The sequence below is a fragment of the Erinaceus europaeus genome, chromosome 17 (genome assembly GCF_950295315.1).
Source record: "Erinaceus europaeus chromosome 17, mEriEur2.1, whole genome shotgun sequence".
Lineage (NCBI taxonomy): Eukaryota > Metazoa > Chordata > Mammalia > Eulipotyphla > Erinaceidae > Erinaceus > Erinaceus europaeus.
In genome coordinates this window covers 47126257-47139655 of record NC_080178.1, presented here as the reverse complement: position 1 = coordinate 47139655, position 13399 = coordinate 47126257, and the positions used below count along the sequence as shown (strand labels likewise).

Genomic DNA, 13399 nt, shown 5'->3' with positions numbered 1-13399 from the left:
GTTACACCCGGTCTATAGACCAGGACCCAGATGACTCACAGGCTCTCTGGAAGCAATGCTACTGGACTGCTTTCTTGTTGGGTGCTCAGTGAATAAAGCCTCTAACTTAACATCCAATAAAGAATGTTCTCCCTACTCTTTTCCCTGATCCAGCATTCTAGTCCTTTTTCCAACTATGACACAAAATCACTAGATAGCCTGGGTCCACCTGCATATTAGATGTCTGTCTCAGGCAGAAATTCCTTCTATCTACTTCCAAGATGGGTCAGAGAATGAAGGTCCATTATGTTACAGAAATGATTCTCAAAGCGCAAGACTTGAGCCAGTATTTGGTGCATTAGAGGACTTTATTACACCAGTGTATAAGAGACTCCAGGTCACTCTGAGAAGTTCTCTCCGCAGTTTTGAAAAGCCCACAGTTTTATTGAGGTCCCCCTCAGCAGTGGGCGTGTTGGGAGCAGTTTTCTTTCACTATTACAAAGTAGGCAGAAACAGACAAAGGTAATCTTTCTGGTTATTGCTATGCACCTTCCTTATCTGTGGTGTGGGTAAAGAAAGGGAAGAACTAGTGCCTGGCATGCATCAGTCTAGAGACAGCTCAATATACTCCCTAGTCATCAGTTTACCTTTAGCACTGCTGTCTGGGGCCCATTGGCTTAGCAATGTGGAGGGGAGGGAGGGAGAGGTAGCAACTACAGCCACTGTTTTAATTGCCAGGAGAGCAAGCACAAAGGAAATGCGGTCTGAGGCTATGTCTCCATATCAGAGAGGAAAGGCACTTCTTCACCAGGTACATAGATTAAAATATCCACATGGGGTAAATCAGGAGAGTATGCACTCTGTGTTCTTCTATTTCCCATAATAATTATTTTTAATAGCTACATTATAACATCATATATATATATACATATATATATATATATATACATATATATATATATATATATATATATATATATATTTATCACAACATTCTCAGCCAATCATCTGTTGTTGGGCACCTGGGTTGCTTTCAGGTTTTAGCTATTATGAATTGTTCTGCTGAACATAGGTGTACACATATCTTTTTGGTTGGGTGTCATGGAGTTCTTAGGGTATATCCCTACAAGAGGAATTACTGGGTCATAAGGAAGGTCCATGTCTAGCCTTGTAAGAGTTCTCCAGACTGCTCTCCACAGAGGGTGGACCAGTTTACATTCCCAACAGCACTATAGGAGGTCTCCTTTGTCTGCAAAATCTCTCTAGCATTTGTTGCTGCTGTTCTTTTTGATATATGCCATTTTTACAGGGGTGACGTGGTATCTCAGTGTTGTCTTTATTTGCATTTCTCTGATAATCAGTGACCTGGAACAATTTTTCCTATGTTTGCTAACCTTTGATCTCTTCTGTAGTGAATATGTTCATGTCCTCTGCTCATTTTTGGATGGCCTCATTTGTTAACACATTTCTAATAATGACTTGTTCTTTGAGATATTAAATCTCCTAAAAGCTTAGACGAAGGAGTACACAGACAACTATTTGCATTAATTTCTAAGATAGGGTTTTTATAAAAATAGCATTAAAGAACATAAATTATGGTGAGGTTTTCTATGATATAGCAATTCTTAACAATGGGATTCTCAAAGTTAATCCAATTGCCAAATAATTTGGTTAGAGCAATCTATTGCCTTCTTAAACCCTAAGACATCAGGAACTTTACATTTTCCCTATAAAGCTAGTATTTCTCTCAGTCCTGGAACCTTAAGGGTGGGGCTCACTTTCCAGCATGCTTCTCTCAAGTCATATCAACTGATACTGCATCTACTTAATCAATGCAACCAGTACCACCTCGGCGTGTTTCAGACTGTGTTCAGAGGCGTTGAATGTCAACTCTTCAGCTTCATTATCTTTCCTAGCTCATCGGTCTCCTTAATTCCATTTCAGGTGGTGCACTTCTTAAAAAAGTCTCAAAACCTAGATATAGACCAGGGCTCATGAGATAGGGCATATATACATATATGTATTCATAAATTCAGGGAGAATAAATACCTCTAAGCAAAGGTGCACAATTTGCAGTGAGTCTATAAATTCAACAAAGTAGAAAAATTAAAAAGAGTACCATAAAGTATGCAATCAAATAGTTTCTACTTAGACCTAGATACCCTCTTCACCTATTTCCTATTACACATCCCTCCATCACTCCAAAGCTAACCTTGTCAAAATAAGAACTATTGGTATGCTTCTAATTCTGCTTCTAAAAACCCCTTCTGTTTCATTTAGTTTCATCCCCCCTGCTTAAGACTATTCTATTTACATAACTAAGCACCAGCATGCCGGCATGGCATTGGTTTAATCCCCACTTGTTCATGATGTCTTTTTGCTCTGCCCCCTATTGTAGTATACCCTGATTTGCACCAGTCACTTTTCGCTCCACCCTCTCTACGTCACATCCTGTTTCTTCCCTACTTGGTGAGTATATATAGGATTGTGTTTTTAGTTTAGTTTAGTTTAGCTTGGCTTAGATTGTGTTGTGTTCCGGTGAATAAAGAGATACTGCCTACAGCCCAGCCATGAGTCCCTGGTCGTTTGTCTCCCGCCAGTGAAGCTCAGCCCGACAAAGGACTACTAAAGCTTAAAAGGGGCAAGAGACTGGCATACTTTAATGATGACTCTTTAGTCACTACCAGGCCACCTCATCACATCCCAGGGAGTCCTGGGATTCCCATAGAGACACGGTGGGCCTAGACCTCTAAGAGATACATGTCACCACTGGTACTGAGCATCTCCATCAGGACCAACATAATGGACCCCTTTGTGGGCCTCTTATGTTGAGGACCTTGCCCTCAAGGTGAATCAACAATGGTAGGACTGTTCAATTATCCAAAGGGAGGTTGGATAACTTACTCTACCTACCAGCCGAGGAAGATAGGTCCTGAAATTAGTGCAGCCTAGAGTGTTTCTAGTAGTGACCACAGAATCTGAGCTCAGACCTACAGGGATGCAGAGGTTACATAGGCTCCTGTGATGAATATGGCCCCCAGATCAAACCAGTGGGGTTTACAGTTAACAATATTTATATAATTTATATAATTTTCCCATATTTGGAGCTACTCTCTTCCCTGATCCAGCTTTCCAGTCTAATACCACGTTACACTTTAACATCATACTCTTACATTAAATTATTGAAATGCAGTTTATAAATCTTAATAATATTCTGACATCAAATTCTTATATTACAATTATCTATCCCAAATACCTCCTCAGTATAAGACAGGTAGGTGCCCAGGAAAGGTCACAACAAATTATGTCCTCAGGTTGACAAAGCTGGTCCAGGCAGAGTTCTGGTCCGGATGGGTCCTCGTTCTGGTCCAGATCTGGTCTGGCTATGGTCCTGATCTGGTCTGGCTATGGTCCTGATCTGGTCTGGTTCTGGTCCTGATCTGGTCTGGTTTCGGTCATGATCTGGTCCATTTCTGGTCCAGAGAGCTGGTCTGAGTCCTTTACTGGTTTGGTTCGGGAATCTGCAGACACCTCGTGACTGAGGTCAGTGTGTTGATTGCCACGGGATATGCTGGATGGGGGCTTCAGAATTTACAGACTACCATGCAGTTCAAAAGTTGCCATCCATGTTCAAAAGTCTGGCACTTTTTGTTCCTGAGCTAGGCTGGAGTGTGGATTTCCAGCCAATGAAAATTGGGGGCTTCGTGACATGTACATCTAACTTTATCAGGCTATACAGATGTAGCGCTTGCCCTGCACAGGACTATATCTTATGCTGGCGTAAGGAGCATTTCAGAGAACTCAGGGACCGCATAGGGCTTTCCCTGCACAAGACTATCTTATGCTGGCCTGCAGGGGGGGGGGGGGCATTTCAAAGAACAACAGGGGCTATAAGGCTTGCCCTACATGGGCCATTATCTTATGCGGGTGCAGGAGCATTTCATGGCGTTTGTCCTGCATAGGACTGGATGAATCAACCTGCCAATGCCCAGTTTCAGCGGGGAACCAATTACAGAAGCCAGACATTGACCTTCTGCACCCCATATCCCTGGGTCCATATCCCCAGAGGGATAAAGAATAGGAAAGCTGAAAAGTGCTCTGGCTAATTTTTAAAAAATAAATAAATAAATAATAAAAAAGAGCACTGAGAGTTTAGACCAATATTCCTAGTTCTAGATTGACTTCTTCACTTGACCCAGCAGGAGCACCACCTGGAGGACACCCATCACTCAGTCTCATAAATATCCATCAGGGCTGAATAGGGCGGCCCTGAGCAGAACTAGGGGCGGCGCCTAGAAACCCATCCCAGGCCACATCCACCTGGCCTGAGAGCGCAACCCAGAGGGGGCGTGGCCCGACGGGGCGTGGCCTGGATCAGCGCCCATGGGAGAACTCAACTGGCGCCTGCGCACCTTCCAGAGACTCTTCCACTAACAGGATGGGGGAGGCCAGTCTGGCTTCCTCTAGCTTTTCAATGCTGGTCTCAGTTTAAAAAGTTGGTCTGTGAATGTCCCTGTGCATAACGTGAGGGCTTTAACTCCAGCTTGGAAGATTAGGAGCCACGTGGTCATAGTCTGCTGCCAAGGCCGAGTGGGCTGGTCCACGGCCCAGACTCCAGCATCTTAGACCGCGGAGGTGTGGGCAGTGTTCCTGCAGCGTTTGCGCAGGAGCTGGGGTTGAGGGGAGACCCTCGGAGCCGCCTCTACTGTCCAAGCACCGGTGGGCCCTGCGAGGCAAGGCGCTGCCTTCAGAGCCCAGCAATCACTCTCAGTTGTGAACGGGACACATGAGGGCGGGCGCCCTGCGCCCCTTTGTCAGCAGTGTGGTGGCCGCACTCCGCCCACTGAACATGGGAGCCCTTTGCCACAGTGGTGGCAGTAGGGGAACATGCCTGAGAGGGAGGCTGCTGAGAAGGCAGGAAGCTACATACCTGCCACCGAGAAGCAGAAGCTGAGCAGAGAGGAGAACAGCAACCCGCACCTGTCTGGGGATGAGATTGTGAGTGTGGCGCGGGGGCTGGGAGCGCGGGGCTCTGGGTGCCCTCTACTCCCATCCCCCTGGCAGCAGGGAGTCTGAGCAAGGACTCATGGCTTCTAGAGGTTCTGAGTTTTTATAGACTTATCTCCCTTTCCCTGTCTTCCCTTCCCCTTCTTTCACCACCCGTGGTCACGTTAAAAAACAACATTGATAATTTTCTAAAACGTTAAAAGTTCCATTAATGAGACTGGAGCAGGAACCTGGCTTGTGCAGACTGGGGGATCAAACCTGTGACCTTGCGTTTTCAAAGCCCGCACCCTGCCTGCTGTGCCTCCTCTCCAATCTCCAAATTTGAATCTATTACTGTTATGATTATGGTGACTATTACTAGATTTTTAAAGCTCTGCCATGAACCTTAGTGAATCATCTAGGCCTGTATTGACTGACTGTGTTGAGGCAGTCACGAGACATGGAATAATAATAACAGGTTGGCATTATTAGGGCAAGGGAGACCTGCATAATGGTTCTGCACAATCACTTTTCTGCCTGAGGCTCCAGAGTAACAAATTCACCCCCCAGCACTGCCAGCCGCTCGTGCTGAGCCATACTCTGATAAAAAGGAAAGGAAAAAAAATGAATGTTACCATTAAACCCAGTTTCATGGTGAAGTTTCTATCCAGTGATGTCCTCAAACTGTCTCAGTGATGATATGTTCAGTGATGATATGATATGATGATATGTTCAGTGATGATATGTTCAAAGTTGCTCTTCTAAAATATGAAGCCTCTTCTGATAGACTGCAAGATCATAGCTTAAACTGCTTTGTCACAGAAGGCTGGTGTAAGTCTCTCAGGGTGTGTGGTGTTTGTTTGCGTTGGACCCTTGCTAGGAGTAAGGTTGCATCTTACACATCTAGTCCCTAGAGTCTCCATCACTGAAATACACTGGCACAGACACAGCCTTTGCAAGTTAGGCCTTGACTTTCAAAGTATACAAGATAGTGGGGGCTTGTCTGTGGGATTTGTACTTGAAATTTCTGGAGACTGCATTTTACATCATTTTTCCTTTCCTGCTTGTGTTCCCAATCTTACTCTGTATTGGGAGTTTACACTTTGTAAAATATTTATTTTTCCCTTTTGTTGCCCTTGTTTAATTGTTGTAGTTATTATTGATATCATTGTTGTTGGATAGGACAGAAAGAGAAATGGAGAGAGGAGGGGAAGACAGAGGAGGGAGAGAAAGAAACCTGCAGTCCTGCTTCACTGCTTGTGAAGCGACTCCCCTTTGGGAGGGGAAGCAGGCGCTTGAACTGGGATCCTTATAGCAGTCCTTGTGTTTTGCACCACCAGGAGTTGACATTTTTGACCTCCTTTATTCCCGTCCTTTGAAAATGTTTTATTCTCTTAAATTTGTTAGGCAGGTTTTTCTCAGTGAATAGAAGCTGGGACTGGATACAGTTATTAGGTTAGAAGTCCCACATATAGGGAGTCGGGGGTATCGAAGCAGGTTAGCAGCAGGTTACGTGCAAGTTGTGAAGTGGAAAATTCCTGTAACTCCCGTTTATGAAAACGGGGCTGGACAAGAAACCACACTAAGATATAAGCCACTTGTTGTTTGTCTTAAAAGAAATAGCTAGCTTAACTGCAAACCCAAGTCCTTGAAACCCAACCGCTTGCTCAAGGTCGAGGGAGCTGATAGCCAGGCGGTCTTAGCTGATGACGGGAAAGTGTGGCAACCCTATTTTGCATAAAGATTTGAAATCAAACAATTCCTATAGGCTGCTTAGTGTGTTGCTATGTCTGAAATGATTGGATCCCCCATTTCCAGTAAATTGTTATTGAGTGTGTTGTAGAATCCTCATTTTGCATATCTCCACACCCAGAATGCACTCTAGAATCCTATAAATTGTGTGGCTTGAGTTCTGTTTGGGGTTGAGCCTTGGTGGACTGCTGGCAGTCCCCCGCTCATCCCAGATTCGAATCTGTAATAAACATCTTTGCTTCCCTGCAGCGGATGGTGGTCTGGTTTTTACTCGCTAAAATGTTTTATTCTCTTAAATTTTTTTAGGCATGTTTTTCGCAGTGAATAGAAGCTGGGATACAGTTATTAGGTTAGAATTCCCACAGATAGGGAGTCGGGGGTATTGAAGCAGGTTAGCAGCAGGTTAAGTGCAAGTGAGTTTGAAACCTGCAGCCCTCCCCAGCAAAAGATCAGTTATGTGAAATAAGCCAGAATATTAAAGAGACTGGCACACATGAGGCCACATAGAGGTAGTATCATTCCCACCTTTCTCATTGGGGGTGCTTTCCTTGTATTTTTTGCTGATATGTCAAGTCACCAATTCTAGAATGCACTTGGGACTTTAATGCTTAGAGAACTTTACTGTTTGTAGTGTCCAGTTTCTTCTTTTTTTCTTCTTGTGATAAAGGGTGACAGAGAATGAGATAGACTGTGACACCACTCTACCACTTGGCAAACTCCCCCCCTATCTACCCAAGATGTTCCCATGTAGCGACTTGTGCTGGCACCCTGGTAAGCCACCTGATGTCCCCAACCTGCCCCTTTTTTCTTTTCTCTAGATGATAGGTGAGAGATAAGAGATAGAGAGATAGGAGAGACCCCACAGCACATCTCCAATACTCCTGAAGCCCTACCCCCACCCCACAAGCTGTCTTCTATGGTGGCCTGGGACTCAGACCCAGGGTCTTAGACATGGTAGCCTGTACACTCCACAGGTGAGCCACCTGCTGACACCAGCTGGTATGCTTTTTAATCTTTATTTGGAAACAAAAAAGTCTGTTTCTTAGAAAATGCTTTTTCTTTTTAGATCAGTCGGGCTATCCAGTAAAAGTAATTTGCTATTAAAAAAGAGTGTTAACACTTGGTGGATTTTTTCCCTAAACTTATTCCTTGCAGGATGATGCTGTCAGTGTAGAAAGTGGTACAAATACAGAAAGCTTCAATACACCTACAAATACCCTGAATACACCTGGAAGGAAAAGCTGGGGGAAGGGAAATGGAAGTCAAAGAAGTGTAAATGCTCCTTCAACTGTGTGAATAGTCTCAAGGTACGTGCTGAACACTCAGCATTACAGTTACTTTGCAGTGGAAAGCATCTTTAAGAAACTGTCGAGTTTAGAATAATTCCAATTTACATTACTCTCAAGTTTTCTGTTTTGTAGTTGAGATGCATAGTCATTTCGTATTGCTTAACTTTTTGCTTTGCTTTGCTTTAAATGGGTAATACTTGGGACAGCAGACTATTTTGTCTATGTTTTTATTCAAATTAGCTATTGTGGGAAATGTTACTCTTTTGATAAAATCTTAAAAATATATAAGGAGCACTTGTTTCTAAAAATAGTTGGCCAATTAACTTTAAGTCTGTATGAATCGAATGAAATTTCTGTGCAGTTCATACATATATGTTTTGTTTGTTGCTTGTGATTGCTTTCAAAGAAAAGGGTATAAATGTGGGCTGGGGAGATAGCGTAATAGTTGTGCAAAAGAGACTTTCATGTCTGAGTCTCCAAAGATCTCAAGTTCACTCTCCAGCACCACTATAAGCCAGAGCTGAGCAGAAGTAAAAACAAGTGGGGGGGGGGGGGTGAGAGTGTGTGTGTAAGGAAAGGGTATAAATGTAATACATTTTTGATTGTTGAGTATTTGTGGAAGACAGACTTGGTTACATAAGTAATTACACCCTCAGGGGAGACTGGTGGTGGCACACCTGATTTCGTGCCCATTATCTCCAAGTGCAAGTGTGAGGACCCAGGTTTGAGCCCACATTCCCCACCTGCAGGGGTACAATTCCACACAGTTCCCACCACCAGAACTACGTATCCCATTCCCTCCCTTGAAGACTTCCCTATTGTTTATCTCTCTGGTAATATGGACGCAGGATCATTATGAGGTGTAGAACGTGGAAAGTTTGGCTTCTGTATTAGCTTCTCAAGGGCAGAGATTCATACTCCCAACCTGTCACGAGACAGATTTTTCTATTTTATTATTTCGGTGGGGAGTAGATAGCATAATGGTTATGCAAAGAGACTTTCATAACTGAGGCTCTGAAGTCCTAGGTTCAGTCCCCTGCACTACTATAAGCCAGAGCTAATCAGTGTTCTGTTTTTTTTAATATATATATTTATTTATATATAGTTGTTTTTTTATTTGCTTATTTTTGACCTGAGAACCCCAAAGTTCCCAGGTCCCCAGTACAGTCTCCAAAACCATCGTAAACCAGAGCTGAGCAGTGCTCTGGTCTTTCTCTCTGTATCTCTCTCATTACAATAAATAAAATATTAAAAGAGAAAGGAAGAACAGTGACTTGTCATTCAGTTGTTTCTGACTGCCTCTAGTTGGAAAGTATTGAGAATACAGCAAGGGCCAGAATGCTGTAGCCTTGGGTGATGGCCACTTGATTTGTTCAATAGTTATTGATCTTTGTTAAAGTTGGGAAGAGATCAGAGCACTGCCTGATTCCGGCATATGGTGGTGTCTTGGAGTGAAGCTGAACCTCAGGGGTTTCAGTCATACAAGCTTGTTGTGCTGCTTGCAGGGCTGCCTCTCTGGCCCTGGCCACTGTTTGGGTAAATAAACTTCATAGGTACACAGGCAGTGTCTCGCTGTCACTGCAGAGTTGAGTAGTGAAGCAAGAAGCCAAACAGTAAAAAATATTGAGTGGAAGGCATTGCTTTTGTTTATCACATGCTGTAGATTTTTTTCTTTTTGCCTCCGGGGTCATCGCTGGGACTTAGTTCCTGCATTACAAATCCAAATCCATTGCTCCTGGTAGCCATCTTTGTTCCATTGTTGTTGCTATTGTTATTGTTGTTGCTTTGGATAGGACAGAGAAATTGAGAGGGGGAGAGAAAGAAACTTGCAGACCTGCTTTGCCCTTTGTGAAGCAACCCTCCCTGCAGGTGGGAGCCTGGGGCTTGAACCAGGATTCTTAAGTCAGTCTTCACACTTTGCACTCTGTGCGCTTAACCCTGTGTGCCACCCCCCCCCCCCCCATGTAGCCTTTTGATGAAAAGACTTGTTTAAATCTGATGGTGTAAAGAGAAATGAGAACTTCTGTGTCAGAAACTTTTATCAGTTCTTGAGAACCTCCACGTGCTGAATTATAACCCTTTTACTTTTCGAAAACAGTTACTTCTTAACTGACATATCTTAGGCTGATGAAAATGTTTACACTTGTGGGTGGACATATGATTGCAATACCAGCCATCTTCTGCTGGCTGTGGCTGGATCTAGAGGCATAATTAGGATTATTAATCCCATAACAATGCAGTGCATAAAGGTAGGTTTCTGGTTCAGTTGTAGTGCAATTGAACTCCCTCCCTCTCTCATCTCCCCAATTCTCCCCCTCACCCCTCTCAGTGCACCCCTGAGTACTACCTCAGAAGTATTTCTCCTCATTCAGGAAAGTTATCATAGCACTGAAGCTTCCTTCAGTACTATGGTGGCCAGGCTCAAACTGGGGTCAAGTGCATGACCAAGTAAGCATACTATAAAAGTAAGTTATGTTTGCCTGTCCTAAAATGTTTTTAAGACCTATAGGTATATTTTTTTCTGCTCTTGAAAGTTTGAGCTCATACCTGTAAATTTCCATGAGATACAAATATTTAATGTTACAGTATAATCCCATTTTTGTACTTTATACAGCTGATGTCCAAGTTTTTAAAAAAATATTTATTTTCCCCTGTTGTTTCCCTTATTGCATATCATTGTTATTATTGCTATTGTAATTGTCACCTAGGACAGAGATAATTCAAGAGAAGAGGGGAAGACAGAAAGGTGGAGAGAAAGATAAACACCTACAGACCTGCTTCACCACTTGTGAAGCAACTCCCCTGCAGGTGGGGAACCATGGGCTAGAACTGGGATCCTTATGAAGGTCCTTGTGCTCTGCTAGACCTGCACTTAACACACTGCGCTACCACCCGACTCCCACCAAAGTCCAAACTTTACAAGTTACTATATAAAAGTCTACAGTAAGTGATTTTGACCTTTTTTTTTTTTTTTGTCTGTGTTAGACAGACACTCTGGTGGCAATATTTGGTGGTGTGGAAGGGCACAGAGATGAAGTTCTGAATGCTGTAAGTTGAGATCTGCAGAGCAGTAACCTTCAGGTGTATGGAGCTGGGCATGACCCTTGTGGGCCTCTTCTCTTAGAAGGAAGAATATGATTTGTCTCATGGAATCTGCCAGCTTCACTGACTTATGACATAGAGGTTATTATCTTACAGGTGAAAACCTGAAGGAAGTTTCTTGGTGTTTGATCCATATTCTTTTTTTTTTTTTTTTTTTTTTACTAGAGAACTTCTCAGCTCTGGCTTATGGTGGTACGAGGGATTGAACTTGGGTCTTTAAAGCCTCAGACATGAGAGTATCTTTGCATAACCATTTGCTGTCTACCCCCAACCCTTGATCAATACTCTTTTTTTTTAAATTTCTTTGTTGGGAGATTAAAGTTTCACATACCACAGTAAATAAAATAGTTTGTACATGAATAACATTTCTCAGTTTTCCACCTAACAATACAATCCTCACCAGGTCCTCTGTCATCCTTTTCCAGGACCTATACTCTCCCCCACCCCCAACCCAGAGTCTTTTAATTTGGTGTAATACACCAACTCCAGTTTGGATTCTATTTGTGTTTTCTCTTCTGATCTTGTTTTTCAGCTTCTGTCTGAGAGTGAGATCATCCCATATTCATCCTTCTGTTTCTGACTTATTTCACTTAATATGATTTCTTCAAGCTCCATCCAAGATGGGCTGAAAATGGTGAAATCACTGTTTTTAATAGCTGAGTAGTGTTCCATTGCGTATATAGACCACAACTTGCTCAGCCACTCATCTGTTGTTGGACACCTGGGTTGCTTCCAGGTTTTGGCTATTATAAATTGTGCTACTGTGAACATATGTGTACACAAATCTTTTTGTAAGGGTGTGTTGGGTTTCTTAGGATATGTCTCCAGGAGAGGAATTGCAGGATCATAGGGCAGGTCCATTTCTAGCTTTCTGAGAGTTCTCCAGAATGCTCTCCCCAAAGGCTGGACCAATTGACATTCCCACCAGCAGTGCAGGAAGGTTCCTTTGACCCCACAATCTCTGCAGCATTTGTTGCTGCTACCTTTTCTGATGTAGGACATACTCACAGGAGTGAAGTGATATCTGATGGTTGTCTTTATTTGCATTTCTCTAAAATTCAAAGACTTGGAGCATTTTCTCATGTGTTTCTTGGCCTTTTGGGTCTCTTCTGTTGTAAATATTATGTCCATGGCTTCTCCCCACTTTTGGATGTTGTCATTTGTTTTCTTGTTGTTGAGTTTGGCAAGCTCTTTAAATTTTTTGATTATTAAACTATTGTTATAGTGATTCAGTTTCATTCTTCTGCATGTTTCAACCCATTTTTTCCAACACCATTTGTTGAAGAGACTCTGCTTGCTCCATTTAATAGTCTAGGCACCTTTGTCAAAGATTAGATGTCCATGATGTGGGGGCTTTCTTCTCCGTTCTCACTTCTATCCCACTGGGCATTGTGTCTATTCATGTTCCATTAACAAGCAGTTTTGATGGCAATGACCCCATTATACAATTTTGAGATCTGGGAGTGTGATGTCTCCAATTCTGTTTTTTCTACTCAAGATTCTTTTGGCAACTCTAGGTCTTTTCTGGTTCCAGATAAATATTTGTAACATTTGTTCTCCTAGAAATGTGTTTGGGATCTTGATGGAGATATCATTAAATTTGTAGATGGCTCTGGGTAGTATATTCACGTTAATGATTTTAATTCTTCCTTGATAGTCTTTTTAAATGATATTTATTGGGTTGTCATAAAAGACATGACACATTTTACATAGAAAAATACTCCATTACTTTTCCTGCAACCCAAGACATAATACAGGTTTGTGTGTTAAGGAACGGGGCTTAAGTTATTTATTATTAATAGTTGGTTACAAGATTATAAGATATACACTTTATAGTTCCATACCATCTCCACCCTTCCACCTCCCAAAGATAACCACTGTAGTTTTCATAATTCTTAACAGTTTCCTTGCTTCTGTTTTATTTGGACCCCCCCCCCTTTGGCAAGTTCATGTAAATCAGTTCTCTAAATTCCACATATGAGTGAAACTGTCTGGTAGTTTTCTTTCATCTGTTTACTTATTTCACTAAGCATAATCACCTTCAGTTCCATCCATTTGTCCCAAAGGACACAATATCATCTTTTTAACTGTACAGTAGCATTCCATAGACTATATATGTCATAACTTCTTTGGTCAGTCATCTGATGATGGTCATCCAGACTGTTTCCACTCTGGCTATTGTGAATAACGCAGCTGTGAACATAGAGGTGCATATGTCCCTTCTAATTAGCACTTGAGCGGGATGCTTTTTCATTCTGATAGAAGGTGAGACACCACAGCACCAGAGCTAC

The 13399-nt window shown here is 42.6% G+C and overlaps 2 pseudogenes; both read left to right on the top strand.

The window, feature by feature from the left end:
* The window catches only part of LOC132533739 (NADP-dependent malic enzyme, mitochondrial-like), a 31663-nt pseudogene extending 26894 nt beyond the window's left edge, over positions 1-4769 (top strand).
* A 97-nt stretch (positions 4770-4866) lies between these two features.
* Positions 4867-10119, top strand: LOC132533738 (polycomb protein EED-like; annotated as a pseudogene).
* Positions 10120-13399: the final 3280 nt, after the last annotated feature.